The sequence below is a fragment of the Azolla caroliniana genome, unplaced genomic scaffold (genome assembly GCF_043228905.1).
Source record: "Azolla caroliniana isolate FFs.n. ecotype wild unplaced genomic scaffold, voAzoCaro1.0.p SCAF_10, whole genome shotgun sequence".
In the NCBI taxonomy this organism is placed as follows: Eukaryota; Viridiplantae; Streptophyta; class Polypodiopsida; order Salviniales; family Salviniaceae; genus Azolla; species Azolla caroliniana.
Window position 1 is genome coordinate 22,153,224 of NW_028230445.1, and position 21,688 is coordinate 22,174,911.

A 21,688-nucleotide genomic window follows, 5' to 3' on the forward strand; every position below is an offset into this window, starting at 1 on the left:
CTTGAAGCAAGCCCCCCGAGCCTGGAACGCGAAGATCACGCACCGGTTGCGTAAGCTGGGGTTTGTTGTCTCTAAGTCGGACTCTTCGTTATTCATCCGGCAAGGCTCTGACGGTCTGGTATGTATACTCTTGTATGTGGATGATTTAGTCATCACCGGACCAGGTCTTCCCAAAATCAACCGCGTCAAGTCCCAGTTGTCGGACGCATTCGAAATGAAGGACCTAGGGGACATTCAATATTTTCTTGGGATCGAAGTGATCCGAATCCCCGACGGCATATTGCTCTCACAACGACATTACGTGTTGAATATGCTGTATAAGTTCGGCATGACGGATTGCCGACCTGTCTCCACACCCCTGGATCGGAACCAGAAGCTCCGTCCCAACTCCGGACCGGCCTGCAATGAGAAACGGTTCCGACAGGTTGTCGGAAGCCTGATCTACTTAACCATCACCCGACCCGACATCAGCTATCCGGTCGGCATGGTAAGTCAGTTCATGCAGAAGCCGACCGTGGAGCACCTTCAGTGCGCGCAACGAATATTACGGTATGTCAGCAGCACTAAGGACCGGGGACTGCTATACCGGCGAGGTATACCCGAAGAGCTTGTCGGTTACACAGATGTTGACTGGGCCGGCGATGCGTCTGATCGCCGCTCCACTTCCAGATACATGTTCTCCATAGGTAGCGCGGTTGTTGCGTGGAGCAGCAAGAAGCAGCCCACAGTGGCTTTGTCAAGCACTAAGGCTGAGTACCGGGCCACTACTGTTGCCACTTGTGAAGCCATCTGGCTTCGGCGACTGCTGCGAGACTTGCGGATCGAGGTACCGACCCCGATCCCGATTTACTGCGATAACATGAGCAGCCTGCAGCTCGCTAGGAACCCTGTGTTCCATGCTCGCACAAAGCACATCGAGGTGCACTACCACTTCGTGCATGAGCGGGTCCTGAGCGGTGAAGTTGACCTACGGTATGTTCATACGGATCGGCAAGTTGCCGACATCTTCACCAAGCCGCTCGGATCGGACAAGTTGCAACACTTTACCGACATGCTTGGTATTCAGCATCTCGACGTGCCGCACTTGAGGGGGAGAAGCAAGGGCAAAGTCTCTATCGAAACGGGCAAAGGCCAAAAAACTGTTGAACCCGTCGGTAAGAGGAGAGCCGGAAGAAGAGGAGACAAGAAGATGAAGGAAGCCGAGTCGACGAAGGAAGTCGACACATCCGAACAGGTCGGAGCAAGTGGCTGTGAAGAAGAATTGTGCACTCAGGAAGAGAAGTGCATGCTGTGCGGAGGTCATCACGACGGTACTGACCATGATGCGGAGTCGAATGAAGAATTCGATTTCGGTTCACCGGCTGAAGAAGCCGAGGGAAGCATGGAGAAGGCCAAGACTCGGAAGTGGTCCGATGTGGTGAGAGGCCTGAAGCCGGAAGTCGAATCGGAGTGTACCGATTCGGACAAGAGCTGGAACGAGTCGGTGACAGCTGACTCGGATCAACAGATGGATCCAGATGAGTCGGATCGACTGAAGGCCAAGGGGACACGGACACAGCAGAAGTCGATGCCATCGTGGAAGAACCGACGGATCAGCAAGCGCCAGAGTCACAACAACGTGAGTGCTGAGATGGGCCTATTGAGCAGACATGCCGACCGAGAGGGTCGAGGCGCGTAGAACCAAAGGGGTCGCGGCAAACGGGACCGGACCGGACGAGGAGCGCAAGCAAGGCGGAGTGACGCCAGGAGAAGTCGGTTGGAAGAACCGACTACCACAGAGGTCGACACTATGACCCCACCTCAGGTTGAGCTTGAGGGGGAGTGTTGAACGGCAAGCTCAACCGGAGCCGGATCGGCTGAATAAGCCGGAGCCGGTAAACGAGACGGATCGGGCGAAACGGATCGGTATGACGGTGAGCAACCGAACCGGCAAGCAGTGGAGGCCGGGTGCAATCCGTAACCGGAAGTCCAATCGGAAGCCTAGTATAGGATAGACTACTAGGTAGCTATAGTCTCGTAGTAAGTGTCAGATGCTCGTGTGAGCATTGAAGTACATGGTACTTCTGTCAGTCCCAAGAGAACTTGTATAAATAGTGCTACTTAACACAGTGTAGATACAGATAGTCTTGATATAATTTTGAAAGTGTGTTCTACTCTCTCTGTCTCTCTCTGTCTCTGTCTCTCTCTCTCTCTGTGGTTCTCTGTTTTACGCTTCCGCAAACACTTACGTTTACACCAAGGAACCTTCGAACCTCCGTTTGGTTTTCGCATTCTTCTTTCATGTCTTGGATTGCGTTCACTTTGGATGGCGAAGGCTTCCGGCCGAATGCTCCACACAAGTGACCTACCACCAAGATCTCTGGTTGCCCGAATGCGGATTTTTCTCCTGAAAATGTCAAATTCGCATCTTCGAGCCTTTGAAGCACCTTCTCGCAATCTTTCATATGATCCGCAACGAACTTTCTACAACCTTCCTTATCTTTCGATTCATCTTTCTCCTCATCCGAACATCCTTTTATCGGAATATCATCCAAGAATGGCATCGTGATGTCCGGGATGCAATCCTTCAAGACTTTATTCATGGCATTCACCATATGAGCAACCGAGTTCGTTGCGCCTTGGGGTAAGGTACACATCCGCACAAGCCCGATCGGAGTCCTCATGGTTGTAATGTCCCGACTGTCGATCGCCAATTGGAATTGGTCATATCCGGAGAAGAGATCGCCAATGGAGTAGATGGACCGGCCCGCAAACGCTTTGGCAAATTCGTCCACGCTTGGACCGATTCCGGCATTTCGAATTGTCACCTTGTTGACGGGTTGAAGATTTTGGATGAATCGCAATGATCCATTCTTCTTCGGCACCGTGAACCACCTATTGGAATAAGGAGCATTCGACGGTTCTAGAATTCCCATACTCACCTTCTCCTTTAAGAGCTCGATCAGCTTCGGAAGGTGTGCTCTCGGAACCGGTATCGGTTTCAAATTCCAAGGCACATGAGGCACCGTGAAGATCACCATCGGCTCTATAACCTTTGGGTCGGCGCATCCGATTTCTTGTGGGAAGAATGCGAAAGCCTTCCCATGTCTCTCAAGCATATCGCGAAACATTCGCTCTTCTTCAGGGAGAAGGAAATCCTCCTTTCCAACTCGTAGCTTCCCCTTCGTCTCTTTGGTGAAGACATGACCTATCTTCTTCGGATCTCTTAAGCTTGGTGTCGAATACATGTGTATAATGGACGTATTCACACTATCCCGTTTTGGCCATTTATGTAATTAGCATAAAGGGTAGTTGCCCTAAGTCGGTCACTATATATAGTGACCTTGTAACCTTTTTGTAAGGTTGGGTGTTGTATTATTGCTTTATGGAATAAGGAGTCTTGTGTGCCTCTCTCTCTCTCTCTCTCTCTCTCTCTCTCTCTCTGTGCAACGACCTACAAACTGTCATACGCAGGTATTCAGAACACAATCAAATGCTACTTGATCTTCCGCACAGACGACTTTGTCTCCAACATCTGGTATCAGAGCCTGCACAGTAGTCGGTCCTTCAATCCGCTGTCGGCCGTCGTCTCAGCATTCGGTTTCCTGCGTCATTCGAAAAAGAGAGAAGAAGAAGAAAAACGAGGCATGCATCTCATCGCGTTAGATCATCTTTGCTTGGAGTAAGCCAGCAGGTTGTACTCCGTTCCTTATGATCGTAACCGCTCGAGGTGAAATCCCCTTGTGCAACTTTGACACGATCGTGCTCCATTCGGTTAAACGGCATCCGAAGAGGTCATCAAACGCTGCTCGCCGCTCGTTGTAACCACTCGGTGCAGATCGGTCTCAAGACAACAACCCCAAATTCGTGCTTCATCTGGCTGATCGACATTCGGGAGGATCAGTTGGATCTGTCTCTCTCGTCGCTGCAGCCACCCGAAGCAGAATCGGTCCAGATAATCGGTTTCAATAATCGGTATTCGGCATATATATCCGAAGCGAACCGGGCTCACTCCGACTCGGCAACATTCGGGAAGACCAGTCGGTTCTGTCCCTCAAGTTACCGGAGTCAATTCGAGCAAGTTCCGAAGCCGAACCGACTCGGGTTCAAATCCGACTAGAACGATATCGGGTGAGCCAACTGGCTGCACTCCAACAAGGTTCGTAGTCAACTCCGAACCGAGCTTCGTCAACCAAAACCGAACTTGATGGCATCAACATCCGGCTCGTCAGAAATGAGTCTACGAAAGTTCGATGGATCGAACTTCAACTTCTGGAAGGAACAAATGCAGGACTATCTCATAGTCAAGGGGCAAATCGATCCCATCGAAAATGAAGAACCTCCAGAAGGATACAAACCAATTGAGTGGCAGAAGCTGGACAGAATCGTCCGCGCCACGATTCGGATGCACCTATCGGAATCGGTATACTTTACGGTGCAATCGTGTATGACAGCATTCGAACTGTGGAAAACACTGTCGGACACTTACGAAAAGAAGGTCGCCGCAACGAAGATGTTTCTGATCCGGCGCCTCTACAACTTGCGGATGAAAGAATCCGATTCGGTTCAAGCACATCTCAATGAGTACGAAAGCATAAGCTCCCAAATCTCATCTCAGGGGACGGCAATCGAGGATGAACTCAGAGCAATGATACTCATGAGCAGCCTTCCCTCATCATGGGAAACTTTCGTCACAACCGTGTGCAACGCGTCAACCACGGCTGTTAAATACTCCGAAGTCACGAGCGCAATCCTGACCGAAGCAGCTCGGAGAAAGTCTTTCGCCAAAGACTCAACAGACGACGCTTATGTAGTACAAGGTTCGACAGACCGATCGAACATACGAGGAAGAGATTCCTCACGGCCGCCGAACAATCAGCGAAGACGGAGCCAGTCACGGGATAACCGAATCTGCAACTATTGCAAGAAACCCGGACACATCAAAGCCGACTGCCGCGCACTCAAGAACAAGAACAACAAGAAGAGTGGCCGGCATGAGGAGATCAATTACGTCAGCTTCTCAGCTGATGTACTACCGGACGACCCGAATATACTATCAATCGAAAATCCAGTCGGATCAGAAGTTCTACTCACGACTGAAGAATCGAGCACATGGCTCTTAGATTCGGGCGCGTCATTTCACGTGACTCCTCATCGATCCCAATTTCGGCAATATACGATCCGTCACTCCGACTCAGTTCGGGTCGGCAACTCGCAACACTGTGACATCATTGGAATCGGCACAGTAGAGCTCAACCTTGCAGGTGGCTCTACACTTGTACTTCACAATGTCCGACATGTACCCGAGCTCTCAAGGCCATTGATCTCAGTCGGACAACTAGATGAAGACGGCATTCGTGCCGGTTTTTCTTCGGGAGGGTGGACACTCCACAGGGGGAACCTCCTGCTTGCTAGAGGACCCAAGATACACTCATTGTATCCGTTACATGTTACGCTCAGAGAGGGTAACCTGTTTTTGGTGGATATTCCTGTGTCATCACTATGGCACAGAAGATTAGGACACCTCAGCAAGGCCGGCATCACGCACCTATCTAGAGCCGGATACATCCCTAAACTCTCCTTCTCCGACCATCAATTCTGCGAGCATTGTCAGTATGGCAAACAAGCAGTCGCATCACACCCGACATCAGCACCAAGAGAAACGAGACCCCTCGATTTAGTCCACTCGGACGTCTGTGGCCCAATGCCGCATCAGTCTCTTGGTGGTGCCTCTTACTTCGTCAGTTTTATTGACGATTCGACTCGAAAGGTGTGGGCTTATCCAATTCGCACTAAAGATCGTGTCTTCTCGATCTTCACCGATTGGCTCGCTATGGTAGAAAATCAAACCGACCGAAAGCTGAAATGCTTTCGAACCGACAACGGGGGAGAGTTCAAATCAGAAGAATTCGTCAAATTCTGCCGACAACGCGGCATCCGACGTGAATTTACGGCACCACACAGCCCGGAGCAAAACGGATTGCCGAACGCATGAATCGCACAATCCAAGAACGGATAGTCTCCATGCTCCAACACTCCGGACTGTCGGATGGCTTCTGGGCAGAGGCTCTACTCACGGCAGTACACATAATCAATATGTCGCCAAGTAGACCTCTAGGACTTCAAATTCCTCAGGAACTATGGATCGGCAGTAAGCCGAATTACGACAAGCTGAGGATCTTCGGATGCGAGGCGTACGCCCTCATTCCGAAAGATGATCGCCGAAAACTTGCACCTCGGTCCAGGAAATGCATTTTCCTCGGATATGGATCCGACGGCGAAATGGGATACCGACTCTGGGACCCCGAACGCAGACAAATCGTTCGAAGTTCGGACGTTGTGTTCAACGAGTCGGCTATGAATCCATCAGTCGAAAAACCGATCGAAGTCCGAAGGGTAACATTTTCCGATGTGCCGACCCTTCAAGAAGGCCCCGCTCTCAACACACGGTCAGCTTCACGGGTAGCTGAACCTTACACTACCGACTCGGACAACCCCGACTCGGCACAGCAGAACAATCCGCTTTCGGACCATCCGACCACGATACCCGATGCGACCAGTCCAATCATACCTCGACGATCCGAGAGACTGTCGCAACCTCCGGAGAGGTATTCTCCTGGAATTTTCTTCACCGACGCCGGCGAACCGACGTCTTACGAAGAAGCATCGACTTCTGTCGATTCAGCCACCTGGCATCTGGCGATGGAGTCGGAAATGCACTCCATTCGGGCAAACAAGACCTGGGATCTGGTCGAATTACCTAAGAATCGACGTGCTCTTCCTTGCAAGTGGGTTTATCGACTAAAAGAGACGTCTGATTCGACCACCCCAAAGTACAAGGCCAGATTAGTTGCGAAGGGCTTCCGACAAGAATATGGCGTCGACTTCGACGAGATTTTTTCACCAGTGGTGAAAATGACAACCCTTCTTTTTCTACTCGGCGTAGTGGCAGCCGACAACTTGGAGCTGATTCAGCTAGATGTCAAAACAGCCTTCCTCCATGGTGATCTCGAGGAGGAAATTTATATGGAGCAGCCAAAAGGCTTCGTGGCAACTGGCCAAGAACATCTAGTCTGCCGCCTCAGGAAGAGTCTATACGGCCTCAAACAGGCACCGCGACAATGGTACAAGAAGTTCGACGACTTCATCCAATCGATCGGCTTCTCAAAAAGCGATGAGGACCATTGTCTCTTTACCAACACAGCTCAAGATGGATCACCCATCTTCCTCATCATTTACGTGGACGACATGCTAATTTCTGGACGCCACGCGGGCGAACTTGCCGATCTCATTCGGCAACTGCGGTTGAAGTTTGCCATGAAGGACCTCGGTCCGGCACGACACATCCTTGGCATGAAGATTAGTCGGCATCGCGATAAACGACATCTTTTTTTGTCTCAGACCGACTATATCGGACGTGTCTTGGAACGCTTCAACATGCAATCAGCCAAATCTGCTTCAACCCCGCTCCCCATGAATCTTCGGCTCTCTCAGCGAGACTGCCCGACATCCGGTCCGGAGGGGGAAGATATGAAGTCGGTACCGTATGCACCGACAGTCGGCTCCCTTATGTACCTGATGGTCGCGACACGGCCTGATATCTCTCATGCCGTAGGAGTCGTTAGCAGATTTATGCACAATCCTGGCCGATCGCATTGGAACGCAGTCAAGCATGTGTTCAGATATCTGGCTGGCACAAAAGACCACGGCATTCTTTTCGGTCCGAACCGAACCTCAGGCGTAGTCGGTTACACCGACTCGGATTTCGCCGGCTGTATAGACAGTCGGAAATCAACAACCGGATACTGCTTCAAATTCGGCAATGGAGCAATCTCGTGGAAGTCGAAACTTCAGGAGTGCACAGCGACCTCAACGACCGAAGCAGAATATGTAGCTGCGTCCGACGCAGCAAAAGAAGCTTTGTGGCTCGGTCGGCTGGCGCACACGTTTCGACAAGTCGACCATGACTCGGCCCCAGTTGTCTACAGCGACAGTCAAGGTGCTGTTGCCTTGTCAAAAAATCCGGTTCACCACAACGCCTCCAAACATATCGACGTTCGATATCACTTCGTTCGGGACTGCGTCATCTCAGGGAAAATCGGTCTAGAGAAAATATCCACAACCGACAATGTCGCAGATCGAATGACCAAGTGTCTCTCGGCAGACCGCTTTCGGTCTCTTCGGCATCAGATGGGCGTAACGACAAACCAGTCCGGTTAGAGCCGGACACAGCGCAGGATGGTTTCCGACAACCGACATCAGTTCCTTAATGATCGGCTTCAACTGTTCCGACCCGACCAGTTCGGTCTTCTGCCTTCGGACCCTGCCGACTCGAACAAAGCTGATATGTCCGAGAACCTAAGTCTATACCTGTAATCTTAGATAACCCATGTATACGCCCATTACGGGGGAGTGTCGAATACATGTGTATAATGGACGTATTCACACTATCCCGTTTTGGCCATTTATGTAATTAGCATAAAGGGTAGTTGCCCTAAGTCGGTCACTATATATAGTGACCTTGTAACCTTTTTGTAAGGTTGGGTGTTGTATTATTGCTTTATGGAATAAGGAGTCTTGTGTGCCTCTCTGTCTCTCTCTCTCTCTCTCTCTCTCTGTGCAACGACCTACAAACTGTCATACGCAGGTATTCAGAACACAATCAAATGCTACTTGATCTTCCGCACAGACGACTTTGTCTCCAACACTTGGATCGTTAGCGACTTCCTTCATCTTTTGCCAGCTATCTTCCGGTAGCGGAACTGCAACTGGCTTGATCTTCTTATCCACCGTTTTATATTTCGGTTGATGTCAGCTTCCTTCATCGAGATGCCACGACGGTATTCATCGATGATAGCGTACATGTTGACGGAGTTAACCGAAATCACGCGTTGGTTGTGAAGATAGCTCAAGTCCACGACGTCCTCGATTTCGCCGATGGTGTCGTTAAATGAGGCTTCTTCCATAATATGAGTCACGAACTCTCCTTCTTCTATTATGTTCTCTTCTTTCAGCATCTTCTCGAATTCTTGTATCCGGCGCTTGTGCTTCTTGTCGGGTAGTACTAGTTTACATGCGCCACTAGGTGTGACACATGTTGCTTCTCCTTGCAATCCACGCACTCTTCTTTCTTGTGGGGTCTTGTGATTGCTCGGACTATTTGTGCCCCATGCTTCAATAGTCCGCTCTAAAAATCCGAGGATTCGCCTCCGAGACTATCTCGATTCCTTTCATGATTGGCTCGCACCATTAGGAATTGGACCGATCTTTGGTTGTCAAGACTCTTTATTCGTGCGAAGGCTGCTCCATTATCGAACACTTTGGTCTCCATCCGAGATGATGTGATATAAGGTTGCCCTAGGATGACAGGATGCGACGCCGATTCTTGTACAAAGAAGTGTTAATCCATCTCCACATCCCTGATCGTGACTTTGACATTGGGACAAGCTCCGTACAAGTCCTCCGTAGACTTTGTTGCCGCACGAATCTTCCATCCGTGGTTTGTATTGATTGGCCATCTTCCCTTTTTGTAGAAGTCGGTTGACATGAGGTTGATCTCCGAGCCGTGGTCGATCAAGGCTACGACGATCTCTTTCTTCTCCCTAATCTTCACCGGCTTCTCCGTTGTCGCTCGTGCCCAATGAGGTCAAGTGTAGTGGCTGTCCACCATATCTTCATCGATTTCGTCTCTTGCCATCGTTATGGCATTCGTTTTTGCTTTTTGCGGCTTTTCTTCTTCCTCGTCCGATTGTTGTCTCTTTCTCTTTACAAGGTCCACGATCGTGTCATGGAACTCCTTCTTCGTAATGCCAAGCAATTCCCTCAAGGACAAAGTTACGTGGCTATCAAGAACTCATTCTTCGAGAATCTTCTTTAGGTCTGTCGTCTGCTCTATGTCGGACCTTAGCTTGTAGGTAGGTATAGTCCTTGTCCTCCGAGCGGGGTCTTCGATACCAACCTTCACGGGCCGAACCGTTTCTTCAACTCGTATGCTCGGCTCCCCTTTTCGGCTTGATTCTCGTTCCTCCGTTTCTAAAGGTCGACTCGTCTCCGCATCGTCCTTCTTTTTCGCGTTCCTTGTTTCATGTCTTTTTGATGGGCCTTGCTCTTCTATTCTCTTTCTCTTTTCTTCGACGAACACCTCGTGGTTGTCGCACATCACCTCTGCGAGTATGGTGTTGTCGTCCACCGGATCCAACCACCCAGTTATGCTTTGCACGCTTCGGTCCGCAAGCTCTACCTCGTTCGATGTGACTTTTCCCTTCTTCTCATATTTGAGAACAGAAGTCCAAAACTTTGCTCCCGCTCTAGCAGCTTCAGTCTTGTCTTTCCCGACTCTTATTCCGGCCGACGCAGCATAGTGCATCGCATCCACATGAGTCGCATCAGCATCCTCCATAGATTTCTTCATTCCTCCTCTTCCGAAATTCACCCGTAGGGGTCTTCTAGTCTCGCTTGAGCAGATCATGTTATCTTCAATGATGTCATCATCAATCTTCTTTTCTTCCACGTTACTTTGTCTTGGTGGCTCAGCTACTTTCGGCGGTCTTGCTTTCTCCGTGGTAGTCGGTCTCGTCAAGTCGGTGTCATCAACCCATTGGCGACACTTGTCGAGCCTATTGCATGCCCGCTTCACCGCGATCCAGTCCGCTACGAGCCCATTTGCTTGGGTATCATCTTCGAGAAGAGTCCCCAACTCCCGTCTATCCTTTATGTCCACGGCCTTCAAGAAGTACAAAGTCTTGTCCTCTTCAAGCAACACTTGGTTTGTGTTGGGGAGACGACTAAACATCTGGTCGAATTCGTCGTACACCCTTGAGACGCTCATCTTCTTATTCTTCTTCTCTATCCACTTCATCAGGGCATGTCGAGTCATCCTCGTTGAGTCTTCAGTCACAAACTCCGCTAGTATCGTTTTCTCGAACTCGGACCATGTTGTCTTACCTTCTTGAAGCTCGATGACGCGTCTTTGGATGTTGTTGGCGACAACTCTCTTGAAGCTTGCGATTTGACGTGCCTCAGACACGTCCCTCTAATTCATCTCCCTTCTATATGCATCAAGGAACTTCGTAACGTTCCTTCCATCAAATTGGCCCTCGAGCTCTACAACACGATCGACAACCTTCTCCACGCTCGCGTCGTTGTCCCAAGATCTCATCATTTGCTTGACGATTAGCATCATCCTTTCGAGCTCTCCCGCTTGGTTGCTTGAGGATGCCATCTCCAAGTATTAATCTCGACTTGATCCTTCCTACCGCCTCTTTCACGTCGGGTTCACCACTTAATTATGTCGTGAAGATCCGTCACTATGTGGGGATAGTGAGGCGGAACCGCCGGGGTTCTGGACCGGAAGGATTCAAAGTCGATACAAGCTTTGGCGAGAAAGTACTTAAGATAGATTGGGAAAGATTGATTGAAGTTTTATCTTTGGATTTAAGAAACAAGTTACACTATCAATTTGATAACGAATTTCTTCTTCTTAATTTCATAATAAAAAAAAACCGTGTTTTTTCTCCTCCCCCTTCCTTCTTTTATAGATGCTCTCATGCATATGATGCATGTGAGGGTACAAGACATGCATAAATTGCATGTTTGCCATTTGGCGCTTATGTATTACATGTGGTGCCAATTGACTCCTAACTTGGAGGTGCAAGGTTCGAATCCTTACTTGCCCTCCTTGTATATGTAAATATGTATATATATTTATATATTTATATATTTATTTATCTAGTCGTCGGACGCCGGTTCGCCGGATGCTGTCGGTTACCGGTGCCTCGCCGAATGCTGTCACCGGATACTGGTGCCTCGCCGGATGCCGTCACTGGATGTCGCCGCCTCGCCGTCACCGGATTGCCGTCGGATGCCAGTGTCTCACTAGCGCCGGATGCCGTCGGATCACCGTCGCCAGATTGCCGTCGGATCACCGTCGCCAGATTGCCGTCGGATCACCGTCGTCGGATTGCCGTCGGATGCCGCCGGATCACCGGCTCCATCGTCGGTCCGGTTTTGGTTGGCCAAAACCCTTTACGAGTAGCTAGCCCACCTCCACTCTTAGTTCAAGTTACCTTGAACTCTCTATGCTCCACACATAAACACAAAGATAATATCTTTTGCTCCACCTTATATATGATGAGAGCCGTATTTGTCGTGCCTATGTGGGATATCTCACAATTTTCTCTTTTCCTTTCACAAACTTTATACCCTCATATCTTGACATTTAGTTGTTTGTTTCTCGTGTAATAAAGTGCATTCGAAACCTCCATCATTTTGTACTTAGATATTAAATTTATTTAAAATGGTATCTTCATAATTATTGTACTATGTGATTCATACTCGATTTCGGACGTTTTATGGGATTTTCACACTATTGCCGAAAATCTTCACGACAGCGCTCAATATTTTGTTGTTTCTCTTCAAGGCACCACATCCAATGTATCTTTTTCTCTTGAATTGAACTACCAGGAGCCAATCTTTTATGGTCGTCATACGACATTTGTTCTGCACCGTGGATTACCGCATTTGGAAAACGCAATAAGTGTTGGGAAACTGGTCCCTCTGGATGGGAAGAGTACACGCCAAATTGAATAGAGAGTTGACAGGAAATTCAAATAATCAAAAATCGACAAATCAAATGATCGATTTAATAGCCGATTCGGGAGACTAATTTTGTAAATAGTCTTAATGTGCCCCTATGGGCCATATTTGTAAATAGCCCAGAAAGTTGTATTACTATAAATACAACTAGAGCAAACTTTATGATAGTGTGTAGTAAATCATTAGTAGAGTTGTGTTAATAATTAGGTAATTAAGCAAGGGTTAATTAGTACCTAATTATGTGATTAAGTTAAGCGGAAGATCAAGTGATATGTGTGTGTATGTGTGTGTGAGGAAGAGAGAGAGGAAGTTACACTTATGAACTCAAAGACAATATGGGGGATGATAAACTAGAGTGTATATTATAAAACATCATCAAATACAAAAATACCTACAATGAGGTATATATAGATCTCATGTGCAAGGGTGCACATGTGTGAGGATAATATAGGTACAAAAGTGTAAGTCCTATATTAAATGTACTTAGGAGTGGAGGATCTAGAATATCGCACTTAAGTACAAGGTCCTATTTAAGGCGTTATAGTCAACACTTCTAACTAGATTCTATCTAGGTAACTACGAAGTTACATGGTTGACTAACTACCTAAACTAAGTTGAGCTTGATCTCTCAACAAGTTGAATATAGTTGTATAGTTACTGACGAGGTTGTTGTCTCTGTAATTAAGAGAGAGAGAGAGAGAGAGTTATTGAATATCTACTCGGTAACCGTTAGTCAGTTAGATGAAGACGATCTTGAGGTCGTAACCTCAGAGTTTCTTATTGTACTTCCTCTCGACATAGTGATTTAGTTTGGAGTTTGTGGACTCCACGTGGTTTTTCCCATTCGGGTTTTCCCCGTTAAAATTCTTGTGTCTCTGTATCTTTTCATTACTCTTCTTTGTTTTTTGTCTAAGCATTGTCTTACTTGTTTTCTCTGCACCCGAATACGTAGACGAGGAACGGGTTGTGGCTGGTTACGATCCTAATAAGTGGTATCAGAGCGATGGTCAAACATTTTGGTGAAATGTTCAAGTTAACCGGCTCCAACTACTCATTGTGGAAGATGAAGATGGGGGATATGCTCGTGTGCAAAGACCAATCGCTGTCGGTGCAATACGACAAGACCAAACCTGACAAGATCAATGCATCGACTTGGGAAGTCATGCATCTGAAGGCAACGGCATACGTGAGGTGTTTTATAGACATGAATCTATACAACAACTTCAACGAGGAGACAAATGCCGAAGTTTTGTGGAAGAAGATCGGGTTCATGTTCGAGAACAAGAACACTGTTAACAGAGTATCAATCTTCCAGAAGATCATGAAACTGAGGTATCAGGATGGCTGCAACATGACAGAACACCTAAACACTTTCCAAGGACTTATCAATTAGACCACCTCTCTAAAAGTACCTCTTGCCTACGAGGTATTAGCATTATTGTTTTCGGGATCTATTCTGGACATTTGGGAAACACTCGTTGTCACATTGGGCAACGCCGAATCGAAAGGGAAACATTTATCCCTAGAGCAGGTGAAGTTGAGGTTATTAAATGACGAAGCTCACCGGAAGGACAAAGAGACCATTGCCGACCCGAGGCCCTTAGTCACGGAAAGTGACACAAATTGAGGAAGAGGCTGGAATCGAAGTCCCCAGAATTGAGATAAGTCGGGGACAAGGTTGAAGTCGAGGGGGAGGTCCACATGCTTCTATTGCAGGAAGCTGAGGCATTTCCACAAAAATTGTCAACACTTTCGAAAAGAGAAAGGGGGCGCCGACGGTGTTCGGCGAAGAAGATACCAAACAACAAGAACACCTTGGCGATCACGACAAGTGAGGAGGAGTTGTTGCTCATTAGTGAGCAAAACGAAGTGAACCTTGTCGACGATGAATCGACCTGGATGTTTCACCTAACCCCCAACCAGAAGTGCTTATCATCATACAAGCCCTGAGACCATGGTCTTGTAAAGATGGGAAATGAAGGAGCATGCCGAATTGTCAGCATAGGAGATGTCTGTTTGGAAACATCCACCTGGTGTAGACTGGTATTGAGAGATGTTCGACGCATTTCGGAAGTCAGGTTGAATATGATATCAGCCGGTAGGTTGGATGATGAAGGACAACGGGTGGCATCCGAAACGGTGTCATGAAGTTTCGTCGAGGAAGCCTGATCGTGGCCCAAGCCTGGAAAACAAACACACTATATCTGTCGCATGCTTAATTATGACGAAACGAGGTAAACGTGGCAGCCGACACTATCTGAGAACTGTGGCACGAGAGGTTGTGCCATATGAGCGAGAAGGGGATGCAGAGACTTGCCAAAGACAACCTCATTCATAAGGTGAAGAATGTGCAACTTGAGGAGTACACTGATTGCTTGGCCGACAAGCAAAACCAAACTTCCTTATGAACCAAGGCCCCGACAAGGAAGAGAATGACGTTGGAACTCGTGCATACCAACGTATGTTATGTGGACTCAAAGACTCATGTTGGTTCACGGTACTTCGTGACCTCCATAGATGACTATAGTCAAAAGTTGTGGGCTTCCGTCTTGAAAAAGGACCATGTGTCATCCATTTTCAAGGAGTTCCAAGCAAGAGCCGAGAGAGAAACCGGCCGAAAATTGAAGGCAGTCTGAGCGGACAATGGAGGCGAATATTGAGGGCAGTTTGAGGAGTATTGTCGATCGAAGGGAATCCGACTCGAATACACCATGCTGAAGACGCCAGAGCTAAACAAGCTGGCCGAGAGGATGAACCGGACCATTATGGAAAGGGTCTGAAGTATGCTAGCACATGCAAAGTTGTCCAAGACGTTCTAGGCTGAGGCACTGATGACAACGGTGTACATGATAAATAGATCACCCTCGGCACCCTTGGACGGAAATGTTCCACAGAGAGTGTGGACCGGTAAAGACGTGTCAAACTAACACTTGAAGGTGTTCGGTTTTCTTGCTTATGTGCATGTAGCTAAGGACCAAAGGGAAAAATTAGATCCGAAAACTCGGCCATGCATATTTCTCTAATACGGTGATGAAGGGCCCCTCATGGATTTCCGGATGAAGAACTTGTATTGCTAAACAATGAGGGGAATCGAAAAGCAGCGAGGAAGCAAAGAGAGAGTTGTTGAGTGCCATGCAAGAGGAGATGGATTCCTTGCATAAGAACCACACGTATAAATTGACCGAGTTGCCGAAAGGGAAAACAACACTCCAGAATAAGTGGGTATACAAGCTGAAACCAGGAGATGGCGGGACTTCACCCAGATATAAAGCTCGAATTGTCGCAAAAGGCTTTCAACAGCATAAGGGTGTCGATTTCAACGAAATATTTGCCCTGGTTGTAAAGATGACGTCAATCCGAATAGTGTTGAGCATAGCGGCCAACATGGATCTCGAAGTCGAGCAACTAAACGTCAAGACTGCCTTATTGCATGGAGATTTGGAGGAGGAGATATATATGCAATAGCTAGACGGATTCGTGAAGAAAGAGAAGGAAACTTTGGTATGCTGATTACAGAAGAGCTTATACGGATTGAAGCAAGCACCACGACAATGGTACCGAAAGTTCAAATCCTTCATGGTGGATCACTGCTTAAATAAGGCATTTTTTAACATCTCATGAAGATATGAAATAGAGAATGCAACATATTAGCTATTTCAAATGACCCGGTGTTAACATTGTTTCATCTTGAATTTATCATTCTAATACTCTATGAAGGATTGTAAGTCGATCGCAACCCCTCACAAAGGAAAACCTATAGATGGATGCCGATTATGGATTCATTATTTGTGATCCAACATGGTATTGGTAGATAACCAACAACATGATCTACTTCGTGATTAGTTAACCCCACTTTAGCTGCACAATAGACATCTTCTATTAGTTCATACACACACTATGGACTTGGAATTTGCTAAGGCAATGTTAGAGTATGTAAATGGCACTGTGAATTGGGACATTTATTGTCCATGAATGATTGATATTGAGTTTCTTCTTTCCTTTGAAAAAAGGTTGTCTCCTTAAGAAATGGTGTCACAGACCTAGATGTCACCATAGAGTGTAAGGGTTGAACCCATGACCTCATGGTCTCCATTGGGCAACTTACCAACTAAACTATATCCATCTGGGCATCCCATGCATTGAACACTAGAACTTTCTAGAAACTTCTAGCCTCATGCATTCTCTAAAAGTTTCCTAGCTTGCATGCATTCTCTAGAATATTCCTAGCTTCCAATCATAGCTCCACCTTCTTGTATAAATACTTAGGTGCACCTTGATTCTAATCAAGGTGAACAATACCAGTTATAGAAGCATAAGTTGAGTTCTTGTTCCCTTTCTCTTGTCTATTCTCTCTGTTAGTATTTAGTCTCGTCTTGGTTCTATTATGTTATACTCGTCCATGACAGTTTGTTCACCTTCTCTTCTTGCTACCATGTATGACTCCGCCGATAACTTAAACCAAGTAATGGCAACCTTGTAACAACTTCAACTAGAAAATGAAATCCTTCGAGAATCGTTAAGAGAGCTTCAAACCGGCACATCCAACGTTATGCTAGAGGATGCATTCTCTAGAAGTTTCTAGAAAGTTCTAGTGTTCAATCTACAATACATCAAGTTGGATTTTATACAAAGATGCCTAAATGGATGTAGCATAGTTAGAAAGGTTGCCCAATGGAAACTAGGAGGTCATGGGTTTAACCCTTACATTCTACAAATTACAATGACATCTAGGTTTATGACAAATGGGCCATTGTGGAAATCATAACATGATGGAGATAACCTCACTCCATGATGATACTACAAATGTTTTCTTGACAAGTAACTATAATTGTGTTATAGCTTCAAATAATTGTTGAGGAAAATTTTATTTATTGTATAGCATCACATTTGTTTAGTGTTCAATTATATAACATAAACTTGTGACACTTTCATGCCATGATTGGTAAAGTGCATTTGATATGCATTTTTCTTAATACATTGATGTGAACTCGAGGGCTTGTTAGATGTATATTCTCGCACTAGGAATAACATTAATTACACTTTATTGTACATCTATTAATGGGATATATGGCAACATTGTGAATTGAGTGATAACAATCTTATTCTAAAAGCGATGATATTTAGAAGAATGTGATGGGAATACATCATTTTTCCACTTTCAAGTATTAAACAATTCAATTTTGAAAAGAACATGAGAAAACCAATCAATATACCCTTAGTTGGCCGATCCATAGAATGCAAGCATGGATGGTATTATAATGGTTCTACATCTTATAAACAAATAACTTATATGTCATACATATATAACCAAGCATTGGGAGGTATCACTTATCATGGGGAAAAGTATATAAGACCATATTATGGATTGGAATATCCATTGACAAGACAAATATAGACAAGACAAATTAAAATAATAAATTTATTTAGAAGAACATTTGATTTTTTGTTTACTAAAACCATAAGACCATGGTCAATTGATAAACCAGCTTCACAAAATGCAATTCAACATGAGATTTGAATATAGACACACCAACACACATGTCACGTGTACGCATATTAAACATATATCTATATTTTTTAATACAAAAGACATAATTGAAGGAAAAATGGAGTGGACTTCTCACAAAACTAGCAAAGAAAGTTTAGCATCAACAATGAGCAATGGAATGGGACATTGACCATTTCTTAAGATTGGTTTATTGAACCTACAATTTCTTATTTTTCGAATATAATCGATTGGAGCAATGTTGTTAGAATGATCCCCAATCTTCATCAGGGGTTCCCTCAATTATATCAAGCTACAATTATTTTCTCTTGTTGTGGTAACCACTGATCCTTATGATGAGACCAATATAGAATTTGCAATAGCTAAATTATATATTTCAAGTATGGTTTGTTTGAAATCTTATTGGTAAAGCTAGTCTTCAATACATAATTGGTCGTATATTTGCTCCTCCATGATCCAACTTGAAATCGAGGATGGCAGTGGCTTAAACTAGTCTTCTTTCCACCCAGAAAAAGAGAAAAAAGCATCCTCCTTTTGGTTTCTAGGTGTGAATCCAACCTAACACATGAAAAAACACTCTTTTATGAAATCTAAATGTGAGTGACGCCATCCCAAGTATTAGAGCATTAGTAAGGTATGTGATTTTAGAGGCTAAAATCAATCCATAAACGTCAACCTTTAGAGATAAGGCGGTAGATGTTGGACTTCAAAAGTAGAGTCCACTTATGAAAAACAATGTATAGTGCCCACTATCTACTATGCACAATAGAGATGGCTTTTTAAGCATTGTCGTTGAGGTGGACGCACTATACGAGTGATCACGTTGTAGCATGAACGCACTATACAAGTGAGCATCCAATTGTAAACATCGTGGTGGGATCGACAAAAGTTCGCCCATTGACACCAACAATGATTCAATACTTAACATGGACTTATCCACCAACAATAACTTTTATTTGTCAACTAAAAAGCAAATCTTAGATTAGGATTTTCCAAAAAGAGTGGTAAGGGAAATCCTTTGGGTTGGTTGGCCTTATTTTTGAATGAGTTGTGAGACGAGGCGGTTATTTTCCATCGGCTTAGATTTTGGACGTTTCAGACCATTGGGGTTGATCAAACGTGGGTAACTCCCAATCATTCGACTTCCATTTCATTGAGAGTCTAATCTAATCATCCCCCACACAAGAGTCTCGTCAGGATTGGTTGTAATTTGCAGAAATGTGTGTGCTATTTAGCTATGTATGAGACGATTTGAGCCTTTTATTTATGAATGCTTTTGGAGCACTAAGAAGGTTTCTATGGTATAGTATTGTATAGCTTTGTATTGTAATGCTTTGTATTATTGTATAATGTTGAATTGGATTGTACATACATATATGTATTTATTTCGTGGATGTTTTATTAATGTTGTTGATGCTTACCACCCGTCCTCTCTTGAGAACAAACAGAAAACGTAACAACAACGAGGGTCCGCCAAACATACATACATAGTAACATATATATAGATTGACACATGTGTGATATTCGTGATATTCTCTATGCGTTTTATTCGTAATATTCGGGAATACGAAATCGCCCCAAGAATATTATAAAACCATTCGTTTTGTAAAGTAAATATAAATTTTTTTATTTAAATAAATTTATTTCAAAAAAAAAACAATTATTCATTAATAGATTATAGTGTCAGCCTTCATTCAGGAGAGTTTATGAAACTTATTTTAATTAAGTAATTAATTAATTAATTTTTAAAAAATAAATATTCTTATATTTATTATAAAAATATGATTAGTGTGAACTTTAGTCCTATTCTTAATGTCAAGATAAAAATATTCATAAATTTTGAGGGAATAAAAAGTGAAAAATTAATGAACCTTTATTTTATTTTTATTTATTTATTAAAAATAAAACGAATACTTATAGTTATAAGTTACACATTTATTATAAAAATGGAGTAGTGTCAAGTCCCTCTTTTATTATCCCTATTTATTGTCAAGTTCCTTTTTTTTTTATCCTAAAGAAATTAAAATAGATAAGTTCATGTACTCTTTTTTTTTCTTTTTTTAAGTTAAACGAATATTTGACCATCCATTGGTATTCGTATTGTTTGCATTCGAATGAGGAATCCCCGGAATGCGAATATGTCAATCTAGTATGATCTACATATGGAGGCAGGGAAAGGATAAAAAAGCCATACACACATACATAACATAACATAATTATTAATATATATGTATGTATGTACATATAAAGGAAGGAACCCAGGAATGCGAATGTGTCAATCTAGTATGATATCCATTCGTATTCGTTTGTATTCGAATGAGGAACCCCAGGAATGCGAATATGTCAATCTAGTATGATATCCATTCATATTCGTTTGTATTCGAATGAGGAACCCCAGGAATGCGAATATGTCAAACTAGTATGATCTACAATGGAGACAGGGAAAGGATAAAAAAGCCATACACACATACATAACATAACATAATTATTAATATATATGTATGTATGTATGTAAATTGTAATGTATGTATGTATTATGTACATATAAAGGAAGGAAGGAAGGAAATTGCAATGATCGTGCTTCCGCTTTTAAAACCTCTCCGGCGGGAATGCCGATGAAGAAGAAGCAGAAGATGACTGTGACGGTGACGGTGACGGAGGAGACGACAAGAACGAAGGAGCATAAGAAACACGCAGAATGAAGCAAATGCAGAAGCAGATGAGAAGTAACCGCTTCCTTCATCGTCGCTAAGGTTCTCTCTCTCTCTCTCTCTCTCTCTCTCTCTCATTGTGTATCTTTGTTTATATCTATCCGTATCTGCATCTCAATTCTGACCTTTCCAAGTTTCATGATCAATTTTAGTAATCTGTTATACATCCATCAACTCCCATTCTCGTTATCTCTCCCTCTGATGATCTTATATCTCTATTCTTTACTACTGTTCTGGATTCTGATCTTCGATTCCATATCTCAGCGCTCTCTCTCTCTCTCTCTCTCCCATATCTGTCATGTATTTTGCTACATGATCCTCGACTTCATATATCTCAGCTCTCTCTCTCTCTCTCTCTCATCAGTTCACCAAATGCTTCAAATTACTATCATTCTTTGCATCTGTTACAAGTGGATGGATACACACACATGTAATTAGTTTGTTGTATCCGTTATTAATCCCATCATCCCTAACGGAAACTTAGGCATTGCGTGGACGTCAATTATTACCAACATGGCTCTTTGATCTCCCTCTCTGATCTCTCAAACACACAGACACTCATTCTAACAAGTGCATGCTATTCTTTGTTTTGACACTCTAACCTGTACCATTACTTGCATGTGTTTCCGACTTAATCTTACTAATTCGCACTCAATCATTTCTTCATCCTGTCATAGTTAGAACTTAGAATATAGGCGTATGCTAAGCAGAGTAGTCAAATATTCTTCTCTTCGCTGATAAAAAACATAAAGCTTCCCATATTCCGCTCCATGGAGAATCGTGTATATTTACTGTGCAGTAGTCCCCTTGAAGCGTTACAACTTGTTCTCTATCCATCCGCTCTTTATTTCTACAAGTTGCTAACTCCCTATCAATATCTGTGCATATGTAAATACGT

At 44.5% G+C, this 21,688-nt stretch overlaps 1 protein-coding gene across 1 annotated transcript in view; it reads right to left on the reverse strand.

Annotated features, from left to right (window-relative positions):
* EMB2423 (telomere length regulation TEL2 family protein) overlaps positions 1-21,688 on the reverse strand; it is a 60,337-nt gene that overhangs the window by 18,833 nt on the left and 19,816 nt on the right. The gene's annotated exons all lie outside the window — the stretch shown is intronic.